Genomic DNA, 17,335 nt, shown 5'->3' with positions numbered 1-17,335 from the left:
GTCAACCTGATGAAGCTACAACAACCAGGACTATTTACGTGCCACACAACAGAAGCAGTATGCGATAAACAGATCAAATGGATCAAACCAATGGATGAAATGAAAACTCTGAAATCCTACCACATTCAGCCGTGAAAGGTGGCAGACAACATCTAACTGGAGGAGGAAGCTCCACAAATATGTGCACCCTCAATAATGGAGGAACCCAGCACATCAATGCAAAGGACCATGCTGAAGCATTTGCAGCCATCTTCAGCCAGATGTGCTGAGTGAATCATCCATCTCAACCTCCCTCTGAGGTTCCAAACATCACAGGTGCCAGTCTTCAGCCAATTCAATTCACTCCACTTGATATCGAGAAATGGTTGAAGGCACTGGATGCTGCAAAGGCTGTGGTCCTCGACAACATTCTAGCAATAGTACCGAAGGCTTGTGCTTCAGAACGTGTCGTGCCGCAGCCAAGCTGTTCCGGTACAGCTACAACACAATGTGGAAAATTGCCCAGGTATGTCCTGCCCACAAAAAGGAGGACAAATCCAACCCAGCCAATTATCGTCCCATCTGTCTACTTTTGATCTTCAGCAAAGTGATAGAAGGAGTTATGAGCAGTGCAATCAAGCAGAATTTACACAGCAATAAGCTACTCACAGATGCTCAGTTTGGGTTCCATCAGAGCCAGTCAGTTTCTAACCTCATCACAGCATTGGCCCAAACATGGACAAACGAGCTGAACATCCCAGAAGTGAGGTGTGAGTGACATCCCTGACATCAAGGCCACACTTGACTGGATGTGGCATCCAGGAGCCCTAGAAAAACTGAAGTCAATGGAAATCAGGGAGAATAGTCTCCGCTGCTTGGAATCATATCGAGCACAAGGGAAGATGGTTGTGGTTATTGGAGGTCAATCGCCTGGGTCCTGAGGAGCTCCTCAGGGTAGTGTCCTGGTCCAACCATTTTCAACTGTTCATTAACGAACTTTCTCCTATCATGAGGAAAGAACTGGGGATATTCGCTGATGATTGCACAAATGTTCACTGATGACTGCACAATGTTCAGCACCATTCGTGACTCCAGGTACTGAAGCAGTCCATGCCCATATAGAGAAAGATCTGGACAATATCTAGGCTTGGGCTGCCATGCAATAAGTAACATTTGTGCTATGTAAGTGTCAGAAAATGATCTTTCCCAACAAAATAGAATCTAACCATTGCCTCTTGATATTCATTGGCATTACCATCACTGAATCTCCCACCATCAACACCCTGGCGGTTACCATTGACTAGAAACAAAACCGGACAAGTTAGTTATATAAATAGTGTGGCTACAAGAGAGGTCAAAGGCTGGAAATCCTGTGGCAGGTAACACACCCACTGTATCCCCAAAGCTTTTCCACCATCTACGAGGCACAAGTCAGGAGTCATGGAATGCTCTCCTTGGTTGGTTGAGTGCAGCTCCAACAACATTCAGGAAATTCAACACTATTGAGAACAAAGCAGCCACATGATTTGAATCTGACCCATCACCTTCAATATTCACTCTCTCCACCACAGATGCACAGGGGCAGGCATCTGCACCATCTACATGAATGCACTGCAGTAACTCACACAGACTCTTTCAAAGGCATCTTCCAAAGCCTCGACCCCTACCACCGAGAAGGGCAAAGGCAGCAGATACATGGAAACACCAACATCTGCAAGTTCTCCTCCTAGCCACACCCCATCCTAACTTGGAGTTATAACATTGTTCCTTCACTGTCACTGGGCCAAATCCTGGAAATCCCTTCAAAATAGCACTGTGGGTGTACCTACACCACATGGATTGGCAGAGTTCAAGATGGTAGCTCACCATCGTCTTCTCAGTAATGGACAATAAATACCGGCCGAGCCGGCAACACCGAAATACAGTGAATAAATACATTTTCTAAAAATCTCCCAAGACAAACTATGCAAAGACATTTGCTCCAGGTAGTTTTGGCCATTAATAGCAGCAGTGTAGTCCCAAGGGCCTGGCTGCAAAAGCTTTAATTACCTTACATGAGTGGTCAAAATCCGTGCATCAAACTTCAAATGCCACATCTCACCAAGTCAATTGATAAGCTTGTGGTGATATGCATCACTGTAAATACACAAGGGGTTAATGTAAATACATGTAGACTAGCTTGACACTAGAGGGAGCACCAGAGATATGACACACAGACACTCAACCAATAGATCAGTTAGATAGGACATGACCAATGGGCATTCACGATACACACAGAGGTGACACTACCACAGGAGGGCATTACACCAACCCATATATAAAGGACACAGCACACATGATCTGCCTCTTTCCAGTGGAGACACTCAGTGAGTTCAGACACAGGGTTGATTCAATATCACACCCACCACGTGGATTGTAGCAGACTGGTTCGTCAGTCTGAGTAGCTATAGAAATATTAACAATAGTGGCGAATCAGAGTAGGAGAAGTGTAAATAGTTTAATAAACGTGTTGAAGTTATCTCCACGTCTGAACCTTCCTTTGTCAAGTGCACATCAAGGAAGCCGCTTATGCTATGCCAGGAGCGCTTCAGGTAGTTTGGGCCATTAATAGCAGCAGTGTAGTCCCAAGGACCTGGCTGCAAAAGCTTTAATTACCTCACATGAGTGGCCAAGATCCGTGCATCAAACTTCAAATGCCACATCTCACCAAGTCACTTGATAAGCTCACACACTGCTCAATGCACAACATCTTCATTGCACACCGACGAACAATCGCTATCACTCACAACTCACACCCAACGTGCTTAGTTTCACCTCATTCTCACACACAAACATGCTGCCATCACCAGTATGCAGGAGCACTAGGCCAGGCAAACGTACACAGAAGATAGGAACTAAGGGAAAGCACAGGGGTGATTAGTTGTCACTCGTAATGGCATGACTTCATTCATACATTTGGTTTGGGATGTTTATCCTGTGGTGTTATTATTTTTGTGCAGTGACCGTGCAAAGATTGAGCTAGTCAGTAACAGAGAAAGGTGAGGGGCGGGATTCTCCGTTTCTGAGACCTGGGGCTGGATTCTCTGATTTTGCGGCTATGTCCAGAGGAAGTGTCTGGTCTTACGACCAAAAAGTCGGCGCTGCCCCCACACAGATGCTCCGCCCGGTCTGGGGCTAGCAGCCGTGCCACGTAACCTGCAGATATGGATGCAGAATGGCCGGGTCCGTGGCCGCACATGCGCACGGCGGTGACCTGCATGGCTGCGCTGTACAACATGGCGCCGGCCACAGACAGACCCGGACTGTCAGATAGCGTTCTCTGTAAGCCCCCTCACCACCCTCGGACCACCCTCCACCAGTCTCCCCAGCCCCCGCCGAAGCCACTCCTCTCCCCCCCCCCGCCCGGCCAGTGGAATGGCTCCCCTCCAGCTGTGGTGGCGGTGGACACAGTCCGCAGCCGCCACGCGAGGTCCCCGAAAACCCAGAGCGCACGCGCCGCACGCCATCAGGAAGTCGGCTCATCGGGGGGCAGAGCATCGGGGGAGGGACTCAGGTAACGTCCTGAGGCCGTCCTAACGGCATGCGGTGTACTCAGCAATGACGCCATTTTTGAGGGGGTGTAAAAACACATTCTCCGGACAATCAGCGGGCATGATTTCAATGTCGGCAATCGGAGAATCCAGCCCTAAGTGTTGACGCCAATGCAGAATTCAGAGTTCCATGACAGCAAAACTGGCACCGCACCTGGACCAATTTTGCTACTGTAAAGGGGCTGGCACGAACACCACATGGAACACAATCGATTCCAATGAGAAACGGTGCCAGATTCGCTGGTTTCGCAATTGACACTCAGGAGGCTGCCAAGCTGCAGTCACATATACACACCACACTCCCCATGCACAACATCCCAGCCAACAAGATGGCAGCAAGATGTGCGGCCCCACGCTTCACAGATGCCAAGCTGGAGACCCTCCTGGACATGGAGGAGAGGCAGATGACATTGTACCCCGACCAAGGAAGGAGGATGCCAGTCGCTGCCATTCATTGTGCCTGGGCACAGGTGGCAGAGGTGGTCAGCGCCGTGGGCAACACTGTCCGAAGCGGCCAGCAGTGCCGAAAAAACTGCACAATCTCCTCAGGGCGGCCAGGTTGAGCAGCCCCTGGCACACACCCATAACCCGACACCCCTCCCCCACCCGGTAGATGGCAGAATCCCCTCCCTGCACCACGTTTCCTGTTCTCCCCCCCCCCCCCCAAAGGAAAGGCCTCCCACAACTGATGGGAGCGGGAGAAGACAGGAGGGGAACCACTAGGCCTGCGACCCCTAACCATGGCAGAGTAGATGATCCTGGATGTGGTCGGCGGCCCGAAGGAAAGAGAAGTCCCTGAGGTGGATCTTCGCTGCAGACGAGGAAATGAGACCCCGCTTAGTTACGGTTTCCCGTGACACGTATATGTCAAACCCCCCCCTCCCAACATCACCCCCATACCACCTTCACCCCCACACCACCCCGCACCACCCTCACCTTACACCACCCCCAACCCCTGACCCTACATCACCCCGACCCTCACTACCCCCCACCCTCAGGCTCACCCCCACCACCCTCAGCACCCCCCCCCCCCCCCCCCCCCCCCCCGGCCCACAGTCTAATCATGCGTCTTGTCTTGTGTCATGCAGGAGCTACAGGGGATGCGACGGGTCCATCTGCCGTCCCCCGCCCCCAGCCAGTGCCACCGCCGGAGCTCTCCTCTATGAGCCGAGCAGCGACGAGATTAGCTCGGATAGCATCCCTCCACCGAGGCTTAGGAGACCCCTGAGCCCGAGTTGGAGGATGACACTGATTTCCCGTTACAGCTATCTCCAACACCCTCACCATCCCAGAGACAATCACCTCGGTTGGGCACTTTAGTGAAGAGGCTCCTGGGACACTCTCTCTGTTGCGCACCACACAGCTGATCTGGTACAGCAGGTAGAGGTAGGAACACCTGAGGGGCCGGACGGTCAGAGGGCAGGCCGACCCCAGGAACTAGCTGCCGTCCGAACAGGTTGAGACCTTCTGGAACAGACAGTCCCATCAATCATGGTGCTGCTGTCACAGAGCCAGGAATACATGAGGGGTTGTCGATAGTTGGAGTCCAACCGCATGCAGCAAGAGGTGATGCCAACAATGCCTGCCACCCAGGCCAACATCGCATGTGTGGCATCCGCGGTGGAGACATTGGGGGGGGCCGGTTTTGTCTATGGATCAGCATGTCCAAGGCCTGGGGCATTCTGGGTGGGTGCTGACTGAGGCCCAGGACAGTGTTGCCGCCTCGCAGGCAACCATGTGCCAGAGCCACCTGGACATCGCAGTGGCACTTCTGAGCGTGGTCCAATCACAACAGGTCATGGCTGTGAATATTGGCGGCATTGCCCAAGCGCTGCCTGTCGTGGCACAGACACAGAGGCAGGTGGTCCAGTCCCAGAGGGAGATGGTGCAGTCACTGGCTGATGTGACACAACCCAAAAGGTGATGGCACAGTCAATGGGTGATGTGGCGCAGTCCCAAACGAAGATGGTCCACTCTCTGTGCTCCACGGCCGTGAGCGCGTGGATCCTGGTCGAGCCAGAGTGGGCCTCCAGGACTGGAAGTGCCAGGTGGCGGGGGAGCCTCAGGGGGTAGCTCTGCTTGTACCCTCATTCCATGGAGTAGCCCATGGGACATCAGGCACCCTGAGGGAGGAGGTGTTGATGGGGCACGTGCTGGTGACTCCAGCAAGGGAGGTGCCAGAACACCGCAGCATCTTGGACACCCCCCCGTTCCTGGTACATCTGGAGGGCAGCAGGCGGATCATGGCGGCACCTCGCCACCTGGGACACCTGACCAGCAGCCGGGCACATCGAGGCCCGGTCAACCCAGAAGACCCCCGCCATCGGGAACCCAGGTCACAGGGCAAGAATCACAGTTGCCACCTCCACTCCTGCTGTACCGTCTGGGGACCCACCCAGATGTAGCGTTCGGGCCTGACGTTGTAGAGGATGCAGCAGGCCGCCACGATTCGGGCGACCCTCTCAGCATCGTACTGGAAGGCCCCTCCAGAGTGGTCCAGGCACCTGAACCACAACTTCAGGAGGCCGAAGCACCGTTCGATCACACCCTGGTTGCTGTATGGACGTTGTTGTAGTGGGTCTCCGCGTCTATCTGTGACCTTGATGTGCCATCAATTGTACGAGAGACAAGTTGCTTTACAAAAGTCAGGCTTTAATAAAATAGAACGTAGCCCTGCGGTCGTCTACAATAAAATGGACGACCGCCGGGCGTTTGACTATTTATACCTCGGCAAGGAGGTTAACTCAGCCTCTCGACCAATCGGTCGAGAGACACATGACCGACCAGGGCCAATGGTAAGCCGGTGTTCTGCCCCAATGGCAGACAGGTATGCAAATCATATCACCACAGATCTCTGGATCGGCTATGACTGCAGTGAATAACCCCTGTTACTCAGGAGCCAAAGGCCCAGCCCGGGGAGGGGGGGCAAGTATCGAACATGTCAGAAATCATTGAGTGTACCAGGATGAAAGTGATGTGCACACTTCCTGGGTATCGGGTGCAGACATGTGTGATGTGCAGTTGATGTGCAGCAGGGTAGCATGGTGGTTAGCATCAATGCTTCACAGCTCCAGGGTCCCAGGTTCGATTCCCGGTTGGGTCACTGTCTGTGTGGAGTCTGCACGTCCTCCCCCTGTGTGCGTGGGTTTCCTCCGGGTGCTCCGGTTTCCTCCCACAGTCCAAAGACGTGCAGGTTAGGTGGATTGGCCATGCTAAATTGCCCGTAGTGTCCTAAAAAAAGTAAGGTTAAGGGGGGGTTGTTGGGTTACGGGTATAGGGTGGATACGTGGGTTTGAGTAGGGTGATCATGGCTCGGCACAACATCGAGGGCCGAAGGGCCTGTTCTGTGCTGTACTGTTCTATGTTCTATGTTCTATGTTCTATCAGCTGTGCATTCATTCAGTGGTACCCTTTTCAGTTTGTGCAGAGCGGCTTGTCATCTGCGGGTGCTCATAGGGGGATATGTATCCCGTCGATCATCCCCTGGACCAGGGGCATCCAGTCGATGGCGGTGAAACCCCCGTGCCCAGATACTCTAGTGGGCTCAGTCCACATTGAAGTGGATGTATTGAGCTGCCTGGGCATGTAGTACCACCATGATGGCACGATGTACCTGAGAACAGAGCTCTGTTAGATCCCAGACAGATCCCCATGTGGTGCCTGGAAGGACCCCATGGCGCAAAGGTTCAGGGCTACTGTCACCTTGACTGTCACCAGGAGCTGGTGACCTCCCCCATACCCCCGAATTGCCAGGTGTGCCATCATTTGGCAGATATGTTGGACTGTCTCTTAACTTAGCTGGAGTCTTCGATGGCATGCCTAGTCCAGCAGGTCCTCGAATGACAGGTGTTGCCGGTACACAAGAGGCCTCATGCGGCGCCTCCTTTGCAGCTCCTCTCCTCCTTGGCTTGTTGGGCAGCCGGCTCTCCATCGCTGTCACCTGTCCCTCTGTGGCACACTCCGCTGCTGCAGCTTCATCCTCCTTGAGCAGCTTGCGCTTGAAAAACCGCTGGGCATCCCCCAGAGCTGCGGTGACTAGGAGGAAAGCTACGATTGCTGCTTGAATTCCAGCATCCATTGCCTGTAGGGGGTGAAAGGCTGACATGTTAGCATGGTGCGTATCCCCGGGTCCAACCAGGTCCTCTGGGCTACAGTTGGCCATGATTGGAACTGCGGCCTCTAACCCAGCATGTCTCCTGCCCCCACCCCCCCTCCCCCATCCCCGCAACCTAGCCCCGTCGATGCCCGGCACTGTGGGGGCTTCTGGGCCTACCGCCAATCCCTGAATGTATGGGTACCGTCAGCTCGCACTGCCTTTGCCTGTGGTATGCTCCGTGGCACACGTCCGGCACCCCCATTAGGGCTGTTGTCCTGGGTGGGCCGCTGGAGGGTGGAGGCCAGGTGGGGGAGTCTGGCAGAGGGTAGGGTGCAGTGGTGGGAGGGGTGGGGGCACTGATATGGCAGATGTCACTTTGCAGAGCCAGGGGCTAAGATAGGTGGTCAGTAGAATGTGCAGCAAGATCTTGCAGGCCGCGGTAATGGCGGCCCGTAATTGGACACCGCTCCGGTCCCATGGGGGGGTGAGTCACCCCGGTGACTCGAGCTGTTCCCCTGTCACCGCCCCCCCTCAACCGGCTCTGGCAGGCCCCCCCCCCCCCCCCCCCCCCCCCCCCCCCCCCCCCCCCCCACCACCACCCCCCCCCCCCCCCCCCCCCCCCCCGCCAGCCTGGCCAGTGACCACGGCAGCCCACAGTCAGGGCTCTCCATGTCCTACGTAATCTCTCTCCCTCATCAACCACGATTTTTAAAAGCACAAGTGAACCGTGCAATTAGGAACTCGGCCCATTGGAGGATGAGAATCGCGGAGGCCCTGTAGAATATCGGGTCAGGTCCTCTAATGACATGCAAGTGGTGTTTGCTGTACGTGCGTTCTGAACCGCATTGATGCCGCTGTCAAGAATTGCACTTTGGCTTCAAATCGGCACCCTTCCCACTCCCCCTTGCCTCCCAAACACATCTGGCACTGGAACCGATTCTCTGCCCAATCGCAAATCATGATTTTGGCATCAGCCAATGTAGAATCTCACCCCATGTGTTTTGGATTGATGGTGAATGGAGCATTGGGGATGTGGTTACTGATATCACAGTCAATTAAGTCAGTCACAGACAGTCTAGCCAGAAAGGGACCATAATAATTGTCTCCTTCCTCCCTCCTCCACCTCCTCAGCTGATCACTGTGTAGCTGGTGGTAAGTATGCCCTCACCATCTCAAGGCCATGTGGTGGACAGCAGACCATCTCCTCCAGAGTGGTCCAAGCAGTGGAAGTGTTTGTAAAGCAACACAATTGTCTGCTCTATCACGTTTTGTGTGGCAGCATGGCTTTATTATCAGCCACATTATCATTGGATATCCCTTACCACCTAGAAGCATCCATTTGATTTGGCCTGGATGCTCAAATGCAGATGGAACAATGGAGGCATCATGACTGCTGCCAGAAGACTGGACATTGAACTGCAGAATACATTGTGTATTCTCACATACCAGTTGCAAACCATTAAAGTTGAGGTTGTCCCTGATAGCTCTGGTACATCTTCCATGACCCTGGCATCTTGGAAAGGTACCTCAATTCCTCTGGCCTCTCCCCCATATGCCTCTCTGTCATTGTATTCTGAGGAGTTGAGCAGTTTCTCAGTATCCTCATATAGAAAATCCTTTCCCATTTGCAATGCCACATTGTGCAATGTGCAGCAGGTCACAACAAGCCTGGATACCCTCTTGGTCAGTGTTGTAATATTCAAGCGGACCAGTGAAAGCAATGAAAGGCATTTCCAGCAAGCTCTATGATTGTCCTGATCGATCCATGGACTGTATTGTAACATTCCTCCCTGAGTTGTGGGGCTGACGCACTGGTATCATGAGCCATATCCAGCCTTTGTCACCCTAAATCTAACTTTGCACTTGGATATGAGTCTCAAATAGCCGTGGCAGCTGGGACTTACATAAAATGTCTGAGCCTTGAGAGGAAAACAAGCACATACCTTCATAATTTGTTTTGTATGGTCGCCGACTAGTTGTCCATTAAGGGAGTGAATCCCCTTTTGATTGACAAATGCAGCTGGCTGTTCCTAGGGAGCTCTAATGGCCACACGAGTGCAGTCAATTACCTCCTGTGCTTATGGGAACCATGCAATGTCCCTGAATTCCACTGTTCTTGTGGCCTAGCTATTTCATCATCTGTGAACTGAATGAATTTGTTGACCTTTCTAACCAGAGACTTAGTCACCTCTCTAATGCATCCATGTACCGCAGCCTGGAATATGTCACACATGTCCCCCGTGGACCCCTGCAATGATCTGTTGGATAGGAACTCAGCACCACATTCACATTGAGGGTGACTGGCATTGGGATTCATCCAAAGCCAAAGGGCAACAGGTCCTTTAGGATTGCACACAAGACAGTAACCAGGTCCCAAGAAAGCCTTAGCCTCTGACATTGCCTCTCAAACATTTGGAGGATTGGTGCATATTCTGAACATTAGTTGACATGTCAATACTCTTCAGCAATGAAGACAACTTCTGACCTCCCCATCTGCTGGTACCAGCTGATGGTCTTGTGCCTATGTTCTTGTGGTGCCACCATGGTATTCCTCTGGGAAATCCTCTCCTCCACCACCCAAGGTTATATGAAAATAGGGTTAAGAGACCCATTGGAAAATCACAAAATGAACTGTGTGAAAAGGTTGGGTAAAGATCTGTGTGCATGGCATTCATCGCTAGAGCAGCTGAAATTTGTCAATGAGAATGCATGACCCTCCCATGGGCCACATAACTCCTCCCATCCCACAGTGGCTTCCAATCAGAAGAATTTCATCCACCAGTTCAAACTATGTAAGCAGCCCTGTCAATGGAAATGCACAGTGGAACTCTGCAGCTGCAAGTTATCCACCTCCACCCTCCCTCTGTACCCTTGAGCTTCCTCCCCTCACTCTTTGCCCTCCTAACATTACCCTGTGCCCTCTCTCCATCATCCTCAAGCTTCCAACTGTCATCCTTGGCCCAGTGTCAGGGACCCTCGGCTATCTATTTCTCACCCTCTCCCTTCAATCCTCAACCTCAACCTCCCTGCTGTAATCATGAAATCTCCTTCCATCATCCTTGACCTGCCCTCGATATCCCTCAACCTTCCCTCAGAAATCTTTGACCTACCTTTCCTCCAGCTGCACAGACCCTCGGTCAAGGTTGATCTTTCTTCTCTTCGCTGTTGAGCTGCCATGTGTCGCTCAGATGGCCCTCTGAGGCTCACAGGAACAGCTTAACAAAGACAGGTCCGCAATATAGGCCAGAACATGGCTCCTTTTGGACACCTCCTCCACCCCACTGACACTAAACCTGCATGTGCATTGCTGCACTGTCGTTCAAGACACCGACCACCATCACTCTGTACCCTTCCCCAAGATGGCTTTGCCATTGCTGGACCATTCAGCTTCGCCTGCTCTCTTTCTCTCTGTCACTGAGTTAGACTAAGAAAACATCACCTCAGATTCAAAAATTGAACAACCTCACCTGTTGCCTGCCACCTTTAAGCTGTTGGGAAACAGGAAACATGGTTTCCCACTGCGTTGCTAACTTAAACTAGACGGTGGGACTTAATTCTGAAAATATCTCATTTAACAAGAATGGTAATTCCCCCCTCTGTCGCTGACTTTATTTCAAGAGCTCAACCCAACATCGGGAAATTAAAATTTTGACTCCTGCTGTCATGCGTATGTCCCTTTAAGAAGATTTTTTGTCTGATCACATGGCTTCAGTGTGGGTGGAGTTGGGCTGTGGCTCAATGAGCTATTTTTTGGTTTCGCTTTCACATTTCGCTGCTGTGGACTCAAGGAAGAAGAAGTGTTTTGTCCTGCCTCTCTATTTACATTTTAAATATCTGTTCCAGTAAAAAGAAATTGATTATAGCTACCTGCTGTTTTGGTAACTTGAAAGATATAGTTTGCTTTCTGAAGGGTTTGAACCTGCTGGTGAGATGCTACCATGCTGCCACACACATAGTGGGGGCGTTTTTTAACCCTGATAAGTGACTGGTAAGTAGTTTTTCTTTTCATTGTCTAATTTATTCATTTTTATTTTGAAGTTGTAGTTGTATAAGTTACCTAGGGTTTAAGACATGGCAGGAGATCCCAGACCCGTGTCATGCTCCTCGTGTGCGATGTGGGAGCTCAGGGACACGTCCACTGTCCCTGGCTCCTTCACGTGCAAGAAGTGTGTTCAGTTGCAGCTCCTGTTAGACTGCTTGACGGCTCTGGAGCTGCGGATGGACTCACTTTGGAGCATCCGCGATGCTGAGGAGGTCGCGGATAGCACGTTTAGCGAGTTGGTCACACCGCAGGTCAAAGTTACTGAGGGAGATAGCAAATGGGTGACCAAAAGACAGAGCAAGAGTAGGAAGGCAGTACAGGTGTCCCTGCGGTCATCTCCCTGCAAAACAGATATACCGCTTTGGATACTGTTGGGGGAGATGGCTCACCAGGGGAAGGCAGCAGCAAGGTTCATGGCACCGTGGCTGGCTCTGTTGCACAGCAGGGCAGGAAGAAAAATGGCAGGGCTATAGTGATAGGGGACTCGATCGTAAGGGGAATAGACAGGCGGTTCTGTGGACGCAATTGAGACTCCAGGATGGTATGTTGCCTCCCTGGTGCAAGGGTCAAGGATATCTCGGAGCAGCTGCCGGACATTCTGTGGGGGGAGGGTGAAAAGCCAGCTGTCGTGGTGCACATAGGCACCAACGATATAGGTAAAAAACGGGATGAGGTCCTACAAGCGGAATTCAGGGAGTTATGAGTTAAACTAAAAAGTTGGACCGCAAAGGTAGTAATCTTAGGATTGCTACCAGTGCCACGAGCTAGTCAGAGTAGGAATGTCAGGATAGATAGGATGAATGCGTGGCTCGAGAGATGGTGCAAGACGGAGGGATTCAAATTCCTGGGGCATTGGGACCGGTTCTGGGGGAGGTGGGACCAGTACAAACCATACGGTCTGCACCTGGGCAGGACTGGAACCGATTTCATAGGAGGGGTGTTTTCTAGAGCTGTTGGGGAGGGTTTAAACTAATGTGGCAGGGGGATGGGAACCGATGCAGGAAGTTGGAAGGTAGTAAAACAGGGACGGAAGCAAAAGGAAGTAAGGGGAAAAGTGCAAGGCAGAGAAGACATAGTCAAAAATCAAAAAGGGCGACAGTACAAGGTACAGTGACTGAGGGGAGCTAAGTGAATAGGCCCAGTAATATTAAAAGGAATTAAACTGGTGATGTTAAGATTCAAAACAGAGGTAAAAAAAACAACATAAATGTACTTTACCAGAATGCTCATAGTATTCGGAATAAAGTAAATGAGTTGATGGCATAAATCATCGTGAATGACTATGATTTAGTGGCCATTACTGAAACATGGTTAAAGGATGGTCACGACTGGGAGCTAAATATCCGAGGGTATCAAACTATTCGGAAGGACAGAGTGGATGGTAAGGGAGGTGGTGTTGCTCTGTTATTTAAGGATGGCACCCGGGCAATAGTAAGGGATGACATCGGTGCTATGGAGGATAAGGTTGAATCCATTTGGGTGGAAATCAGGAATAGTAAGGTGAAAAAGTCACTGATAGGAGTAGTCTATCAGCCACCAAATAGTAACGTTATGGTGGGGCAGGCAATAAACAAAGAAATAACTGATGCATGTAGAAATGGTACAGCAGTTATCATGGGGGATTTTAATCTACATGTCGATTGGTTTAACCAGGTCGGTCAAGGCAACCTTGAGGAGGAGTTTATAGAATGTAACCGCGATAGTTTCCTAGAACAGTATGTAATGGAACCTACGAGGGAACAAGCGGTCCTAGATCTTGTCCTGTGTAATGAGACAGGATTGATTCATGATCTCATAGTTAGGGATCCTCTCGGAAGGAGCAATCACAATATGGTGGAATTTAAAATACAGATGGAGGGTGAGAAAGTAAAATCAAATACTAGTGTTTTGTGTTTAAACAAAGGAGATTACAATGGAATGAGAGAAGAACTAGCTAAGGTAGACTAGGAGCAAAGACTTTATGGTGGAACAGTTGAGGAACAGTGGAGAACCTTCCAAGCGATTTTTCACAGTGCTCAGCAAAGGTTTACGCCAACAAAAAGGAAGAACGGTAGAAAGAGAGAAAATCGACCGTGGATATCTAAGGAAATAAGGGAGAGTATCAAATTGAAGGAAAAAGCATATAAAGTGGCAAAGATTGGTGGGAGACTAGAGGACTGGGAAATCTTTAGGGGGCAACAGAAAGCTACTAAAAAAGCTATAAAGAAGAGTAAGATAGAGTATGCTCAGAATATAAAAACAGACAGTAAAAGTTTTTACAAATATATAAGACAAAAAAGAGTGGCTAAGGTAAATATTGGTCCTTTAGAGGATGAGAAGGGAGTTTTAATAATGGGAGATGAGGAAATGGCTGAGGAACTGAACAGGTTTTTTGGGTCAGTCTTCACAGTGGAAGACACAAATAACATGCCAGCGACTGATAGAAATGAGGCTATGACAGGTGAGGATCTTGAGAGGATTGTTATCACTAAGGAGGTAATGATGGGCAAGCTAATGGGGCTAAAGGTAGACAAGTCTCCTGGCCCTGATGGAATGCATCCCAGAGTGCTAAAAGAGATGGCTAGGGAAATTGCAGATTCACTAATGATGATTTACCAAAATTCACTAGACTCTGGGGTGGTCCCAGTGGATTGGAAATTAGCAAACGTGACACCACTGTTTAAAAAAGGAGGTAGACAGAGAGCAGGAAATTATAGGCCAGTGAGCTTAACTTCGGTAATAGGGAAGATGCTGGAATCTATCATCAAGGAAGAAATAGCGAGGCATCTGGATAGAAACTGTCCCATTGGGCAGACGCAGCATGGGTTCATAAAGGTCAGGTCATGCCTAACTAATTTAGTGGAATTTTTTGAGGACATTACCAGTGCGGTAGATAACGGGGAGCCAATGAATGTGATATATCTGGATTTCCAGAAAGTCTTTGACAAGGTGCCACACAAAAGGTTGCTGCATAAGATAAAGATGCATGGCATTAAGGGTAAAGTAGTAGCATGGATAGAGGATTGGTTACTTAATAGAAAGCAAAGAGTGGGGATTAATGGTTGTTTCTCTGGTTGGCAATCAGTAGCTAGTGGTGTCCCTCAGGGATCCGTGTTGGGCCCACAATTGTTCACAATTTACATAGATGATTCGGAGTTGGGGACCAAGGGCAATGTGTCCAAGTTTGCAGATGACACTAAGATGAGTGGTAAAGCGAAAAGTGCAGAGGATACTGGAAGTCTCCAGAGGGATTTGGACAGGTTAAGTGAATGGGCTAGGATCTGGCAGATGGAATACAATGTTGACAAATGTGAGGTTATCCATTTTGGTAGGAATAACAGGAAACGGGATTATTATTTAAACAATAAAATATTAAAGCATGCCGCTGTTCAGAGAGACTTGGGTGTGCTAGTGCATGAGTCACAGAAAGTTGGTTTACAGGTGCAACAGGTGATTAAGAAGGCAAATGGAATTTTGTCCTTCATTGCTAGAGGGATGGAGTTTAAGACTATGGAGGTTATGCTGCAATTGTGTAAGTTATTAGTGAGGCCACGCCTGGAGTATTGTGCTCAGTTTTGGTCTCCTTACTTGAGAAAGGACATACTGGCACTGGAGGGTGTGCAGAGGATATTCACTAGGTTAATCCCAGAGCTGAAGGGGTTGGATTATGAGGAGAGGTTGAGTAGACTGGGACTGTACTCGTTGGAATTTAGAAGGATGAGAGGGGATCTTATAGAAACATTTAAAATTATGAAGGGAATAGATAGGATAGATGCGGGCAGGTTGTTTCCACTGGTGGGTGAAAGCAGAACTAGGGGGCATAGCCTCAAAATAAGGGGAAGTAGATTTAGGACTGAGTTTAGGAAGAACTTCTTCACTCAAAGGGTTGTGAATCTATGGAATTCCTTGCCCAGTGAAGCAGTTGAGGCTCCTTCATTAAATGTTTTTAAGGGAGAGATAGATAGTTTTTTGAAGAATAAAGGGATTAAGGGTTATGGTGTTCGGGCCGGAAAGTGGAGCTGAGTCCACAAAAGATCAGCCATGATCTAATTGAATGGCGGAGCACGCTCGAGGGGCCAGATGGCCTACTCCTGCTCCTAATTCTTATGTTCTTATGTTCTTATGATTCTTCGAGCCCCGCGCCGGGCCGGAGAATCGCCGCAACCGCGCCACGACGCCCTGACGCGGTGCGCGATTCTCCGAGGTGCTGAGAATTGTCGCCATTTGCACCGGCACAGTTGACGCAGCGTCGGCCGCGGGCAACTGGAATCAATTCTCCGACCGAGCAGCCGCGCGGATACGACAGAGTCCCGCCGGTGCCGTTTCACCCCTGGTCACTGCCGGCGGGAACTCTGCGTGAACGGTCGGGGGGAAGCCTTTGGGGGGGGGAAGAGGGCTCCTTCCCTGGGGTGGGGGGGGTGGGGTGTGCTCCAATGGGGTCTGGCCCGTGATCGGGGCCCACCGATCGGCGGGCTGGCCTTTTCTCCCCCCGGGCCTACTTTCCTGCGGGCCGGCCCCTGAACACCGACGCCATGTTGAGTCGGGGCCGGCACGCTAAAGAAGTCCCCTGCGCATGTGCAGGTTGGCGCGGCCCAACTGCGCATGCGCGGCGCCCATTTTGTGCCGGGACGGAGGGCTGGAGCGGCGTGAACCGCTCTAGCGCCGTGCTGGCCCCCTGTGGGGGCCAGAATCGGTCGTCCCCGTGCCCGTTTCGCGCCTTTGTGAAAAACAACGGCGTTCACGACGGCGCGAACACTTGGACTCTATTTTGGAGAATCGCCCCTAGTATATAGGACATAGTACTATAGTACATAGCACAGTGGTTAGCACTGTTGCTTCACAATGCCAGGGACCTGGGTTTGATTCCCCGCTTGGGTCACTGTCTGATCGGAGTCATATTTCCGTATCTGCGTGACTTTCCTCCGGGTGCTCTGGTTTCCTCCCACAAGTCCTGAAAGACGTACTTGTTGGGTGAATTGGTCATTCTGAATCCTCCCTCTGTGTACCCGAACAGGTGCCAGAATGTGGCGACTAGGGGATTTTCACAGTAACTTCATTGCAGTGCTAATGTGAACCTACTTGTGACAATAAAGATTATTATTATTAGTTAGTTTGAGTGTCATAGAAAGGGTATTAAAGCCATATAGAACATACAGTCTAGATTCACTGGGATGACACCAAAAATCAAAAAGTACAATTATGAGTGGAGAATTGGGATACTAGGAATATTTTCACTGGATCAAAAAAGATTTACCAGAGGTTTTAAAATGAGAAGAGTTTGATAGATTGAGCAGTAAGTCAGTAATGAAGAGTCATTATAAACTTCCTGACAACAGTGACACGAAAGCTTAGGAAAAATGTCTTCAGACAGAGAGCTTTTGAAGCATGAAATGTTTGCAACAGAGATGGTTGACAAGAGGCTACTGTATCATTTAAGGGAAGGTTGAAGAATGAAGAAAAGAAAGTACCTAATTTTGTACATCTTCAAAACACTTTGCTGCCAATGAATTACTATAAATAACAACCAATTTACATACACAGAGTGAGTATGGTGCAGAGATGAGGGGTGGGATTCTCTGTCGGCCGATGTCGGAATTGGGAAACACGATTGTGCGGAGAATCATGCTTGAGGCGAAAATTGTGGCTGAT

The sequence above is a fragment of the Scyliorhinus canicula genome, chromosome 2 (assembly GCF_902713615.1).
Source record: "Scyliorhinus canicula chromosome 2, sScyCan1.1, whole genome shotgun sequence".
Lineage (NCBI taxonomy): Eukaryota > Metazoa > Chordata > Chondrichthyes > Carcharhiniformes > Scyliorhinidae > Scyliorhinus > Scyliorhinus canicula.
The sequence above is the reverse complement of the archived record's forward strand: the minus strand, read 5'-3'. Positions refer to the sequence as shown.